The sequence below is a fragment of the Schistocerca cancellata genome, chromosome 4 (assembly GCF_023864275.1).
Source record: "Schistocerca cancellata isolate TAMUIC-IGC-003103 chromosome 4, iqSchCanc2.1, whole genome shotgun sequence".
NCBI classification, from domain to species: domain Eukaryota; kingdom Metazoa; phylum Arthropoda; class Insecta; order Orthoptera; family Acrididae; genus Schistocerca; species Schistocerca cancellata.
The window spans coordinates 146,679,523-146,685,185 of record NC_064629.1 but is presented as its reverse complement, the minus strand read 5'-3'; positions in this window follow the sequence as shown (position 1 = coordinate 146,685,185).

Here is a 5,663-nt window from a genome sequence, read left to right as displayed (position 1 = left end):
CTACCATGTGGTTTTCAGGAGTGGTCAAAGAGTTGCTGCTACATTTGTGAGTCTACAGTTTCTTTTGTTTCTAAATGCGTGTGCGTGTATTTTCGAGGACATATTTCTGAACTGAAGGACGAGTGGCTTGTATTTGGTAACGGATGGAGGGAAAGCGGCTAGAGATGAGTGAAGCGAAGGAGCCAGTTATTTTCATCCCATCTAGTTAATAGCTGTACATTTAAGCACATTGTTTCAGTCGCTAAGCTAGTTTATAATTTCTTTGGTTTGATATTACTTTCATTTCAATGTCTGGTATTTTGTTATAAGGTTTGTACATGCTTTTCGCTGGCAGTCTCCCGTCTTTACTCCTTTTTCTTTTTGACATGCATCTATGTTTGACATATTTCCTGCCACTATCAAATGAGTTTTCCCTTGTACAGACACTCATCTATTCCTTATTGTTGATACCAGACATTCTAATAGTTTGTCCCAAGATCATTGCAGAGCAAGCACTGCGATGATTTAAAGTAACTGATTTGTGGTGTATATATCTGAGCTCCTTGAGTTTAGACACTAAGTGCTCCTAACTTCTGAAAACATGTTGGACATTCCTTATGAGTTTGAACGTACTGAACACAATTTTGTGTTCGCTGCAACTTCATTTTCGCCTGTACTGAAACCAGTAGTAAATAAAAAAAATACTTATCAGCAGCTGATAGCGTTTGGAATGGTGAAGATATGTATTATATAGAAGTCATAGTGTTCCCCGCAGAAAGCAATACTTAGAGGTCGGAGAGCTTGTATTACGTGTATATTATGCATAGACCCACCAAAGATCATGCTAAAGAAAGCTGGGGAGGTATGAAGCCGCAAAGGCGAAACTGTTGTTTTTCTTTTCGTGCTCTCTTCGAAATTTATAAACGAGTTAAGTGGACGCTATACAATCTGAAATAACTCTCTCTCGTGGACGCTATACAATCTGAAATAACTCTCTCTCTCTCTCTCTCTCTCTCTCTCTCTGTCGCACGCTCTCCTCTCTCTCTCTCTCTCTCTCTCACTCTCTCTTTCTCTCACACACAGACACACGCACACACAGCCAGAATGAGATTTGCAGACATTTTATTTCGAATCTCACTCCCGTGTTTGTCACTGCTCCAGCTGTGGATCTTTTATAGCAGCGCGGCGGTTTGTGAGTCCATAAATCTTCTGGCTATCATTACATGCAGGAGACGGAGTATCGACCTGCCGGCCGCCTGGGTATGAGTCACAGGTGGTTCTTCAAGCCCATTCACATCAGTTTCACGTGGTCCCTAAATTTCACGTCAAATCACTACATCATGATACACGATGTTTACTTCAGCAAAATTACTATCATTAACACTACTCACAACAATTTCTTTATATTACACAAATTGTTGTATATTTTCTTTATTTGTATCATTCTGTCTAGTGTCTTACACTATTTAAAAAGAGTAAAAGTGAAAACAATTTGTTACTAATTTTTTCGTTCTGAGGCTCTGTTACAACTTATTGTAAAACCCATACAAAGGAACTTTTTCTTTTGTCTGATAGCGTTATCATTATAGATGATGCGATACAAAGGAACTTTTTCTTTTGTCTGATAGCGTTATCATTATAGATGATGCGCTTATGTGTGTGAACAAGAACGGGGAAGTAAATCTGCAGAGGCGTTGTTCAAGGAAACATCTCAGCGCTGACCTTACGTGACATAGGGGAACCAATTAATGTTTAAAGCAGGATGAATGCACAGGGATTTTATCCCCACTAATCCCGAATACGAGTCCACTGTCCTAAGCGCTGAGTTGCCTTATTTTATCACAATATACACAAGGACGACCTGAAATCGCAATACAACTCAAAAACTGACGTTACCATACAACTGGTTTTATCCTGCCGGAAAAAATATTGCAGTACCATTCGAAACTAGTGACACACACTCAAACTCTATCCTTCACCTACAAGCTGGTGGGAAAAAAGGCTGGGATGTGAGGTAGTATCTTTATTATTTTTGGCGGGAAATATTTTCAACTGACAAGATGCTGGTGTTGGATAGAGAGGAGTTTAAAAAGTGTATTACCTGTGAGCATACGGCATCCATCATTGTTTGTTGTCAGGTTCGCTACAGACGCCTACTCTAAAACCACAATGCAGCCCTGGTAACCAAAGTCAATACATGATACCATAAATGATGGAGAAAAATGCTTCGCAGTTCTAATTGCAGTTTGAAATTGTCATGAAAAAACCAGTGCTCATAATGAACGGGTCATAATGCAGCTCATGTACGGGGGAAAGTCGTCGTCCTAAAACACTGCAAAGGGGGCGGTAGTTGAACGTGCATTGTCCTCGATGTACAGTCACAAACTGCCGAAAATCGAGGCCCTCTCACCTTCCCTCGTGCCTCCCTCTCCCCACTCCCTCACTCCATCCACCTATGGGGGGGGGGGGACAGGCCTTTTTAAACAGCCAGTTACTCCACCATATGCCTTGCAGTATGTGCTGGCCGCTGGCCACATTAGGCTTTCAGCCCTGTGCTGTTTTTCTGCCACCCATCTCCAGCTGCTGGCCTCACCAGGTCTACCGCTACCCTCCGCGGTCACCCTCGATGCGTGGCGTGCCTTGAGGCAACAGTCTTAGACAACTCAAAAAGAAAATTCAGCAGCACAACCACGCCCATCCAGTGAATGCTCCAGATATCTTTTACAATAGTCGGCTGCTTGTAAAACAGGAAGCCCCATCTTCCTAAAACGACTGCAGCTTCATACTGCAGTGTCTTCAGTATAATGCACTTCAGAGAGCACACTGCTGGGCGGTCAGCTACACATACAACAGGAATACATAGGTAGGAATGATCATTAAAATAAAATAAGAGAAATCAGAGCTCTAACAGAAAGGATTAGGTGTTCGTTTTTCCCGCGCGCTGTTCGGGAGTGGAATGGTAGAGAGATAGTATGATTGTGGTTCGACGAATCCTCTGCCAAGCACTTAAATGTGAATTGCAGAGTAGTGATGTAGATGTAGATGTAGATGTAGATGTAGAGAGTGACACTGGCATCCCTCAGAACAAAACCGTGATAAATGAGAGCTATGCCGACCGCGGGTTGTTTGTCTAAAGAGAGAGCCACAGCCCATTACGGAACTCGCCCACACGCTGTTCTGGACACTGGATAGTTGTGACAGTAATATATGTGCTCTTTCCACGAAAATAGGCACAGTCCATTTTCTTTCAGTTTTGTGAGCAAAATTGGTGTAGTTTTTATATTCAACTGCAGCATACAATTCACATCTCATTATTTTGCGACATCCGGCGATGTTCACCCCTGCCAATCACAGACGATCACAGATAATCAGATGATCTCAGATGATAAACATTTCAGACACGTGAAATAATATTAGAGAATACAATCTTTCATGCCATTAGCTCACATGTCGGGAAAAATCACATTCATTTCACGTTCGACAACAGCAAGCTATGATTCAAGAGGACATAGCTGTTTTGTACACTGTGGCAGGTCCCATTTTACCAATGTGATGCTATATCATACTTGCATTTACGAAACAAATCGTGAGAGCCTGTCTCGCCCTGTGTAGATGGAGCACTGATATTTCGTTAAGAGATAGCACCGCAATGAAAAAGAAAAGAAAAAAGAAACGCCTTTCAAGACTCAGTCTGTGGTACCCCAGACATCTCCTCCACCCACCAAGTGGCACATCATTGATATCAATTTGATAGGCTAAGTAAATCAATTGATCATTAGAATCAGTTTGCATGGCAAGTAACTTTCTTTTCAGTGGTCGGATTACACTCACCATGGAGGTCAATTGGAAATCCGTTGAGGGAAAACAATGTTCCTTTCAAGGAACACTACTGAGATCCGACATTTGAAGATGACTGCAGAGGGATTCTACATCCCAAACCATACGTTTTGCGTAAGGACTGTGCTATTAAAAACATAATCGTAGTCACTATGTTACCGTCACCCTGCATAAAAGGTGGTTTTGAGTCTACAGGCACACATGAGTCGCTGATGGCGTTACGCTTTCTGGTAGAAATGCTGTCTGCGATTTGGAATGAAGTCTATTCATTCTACCACATAATTGTGTTGGATCCTGTACAGATGTCTGTTAATGATAACAGGCACTTGTAAATCATTTTCTTTGTGGTGATATTTTAACGAAATTTCAATCTCCCACCTACACAGGGCAAGACAGGCTGTCACGATTTGTTTCGTAAATACTAGTATGATATAACATTGCATTGGTAAAATGGGACCTGCCACAGCATACAAAACAGCTACCTCCTCTTGAATTATAAATTGTTGTTGTTCAATGTAGAATGAATGTGTTTTTCCCCACAGGTGAGCTAATAGCGTGAAAGGTTGTATTCTTTAATGTTATTTGATGTGTCTGAAAAGTTTGTAATACACACGTGATCATCTTTGATCGGCGCAGGGCACTTCGTGGGTGTCGCAGAATAATGAGATGTGAATTTTATGCTGCAGTTGAATGTAAAACCTATACCGATTTTTCTCACAAAGCTAAAAGAAAATTGACTGTGCCTGTTTTCGTGGAAAGAGGACATTTATTATCATCGCAGTTGTGTTTTCTACAGTCCGGTGCTCAGAACAGTGTGTAGGCGAGTTCCATAAGAGGATGCGGCTCTCACATTAGACAAACAACCCACGGTCGGGATAGCCCTCATTTATGACGGTTTTGTTCTGAGGGATGCTTGCATCACTCACTATCGTATGTGTAGCTGACCACCTGGCAGCGTGCTCCCCGAAGCGCATTGTACTGAAGACACTGTGATGTGAGGCTGTGGTCGCTTTAGGCAGAAGGGGCTTCCTGTTTCGCAAGCAGCTGACAATTGAAAAAGCCATCTGGAGCAATCTCCGGATGGGCATGGTCGTACCGCTAAATTTCCCTTTTGTGTTGTCTGAGGCCATCGCTTCAAGGCATGCCAAGTATCACGAGTGACCGCGAAGAGTAGCAAGGCCTGGTGAGGCCAGCTGCCACAGTGGTGTGGCAGAAAAACAGCACAGGGTGGGAAGCCTAGTGCAGCCAGCAGCCAGCATGAGCCACGACCTGTTCGGCGGAGCAGCTGGCCATTTGAAAAAGCCTGTGTTCCCCCGTAGGTTGATGGAGAGAGGGAGGGGGGACAGGAAGGCGTGAGAGGAGGTGAGAGAGCCTTGATTGTCGGCAGTTTGTGATTGTACATCGAGGGGAACACACATTTAACTAACGTCCAAAAAAATGGCTCTGAGCACTATGGGACTTAACATCTATGGTCATCAGTCCCCTAGAACTTAGAACTACTTAAACCTAACTAACCTAAGGACATCACACAACACCCAGCCATCACGAGGCAGAGAAAATACCTGACCCCGCCGGGAATCGAACCCGGAAACCCGGGCGTGGGAAGGGAGAACGCTACCGCACGACCACGATCTGCGGGCAACTACCGTCCCTTTGCAGTCTTTTAGGATGACAATTTTCCCCACTATAAGGGCTGCATTGTGACCCATTCATTACAAGTGACTGAGCAAGGTGGTGCAGTGGTTAGCACAGTGGACTCACATTCAGAAGGACGATGGTGCAAACACGCGTCCGTCCATCCTGATTTAGGTTTTCTATGATTTCCCTAGATTGCTTCAGGCAAATGC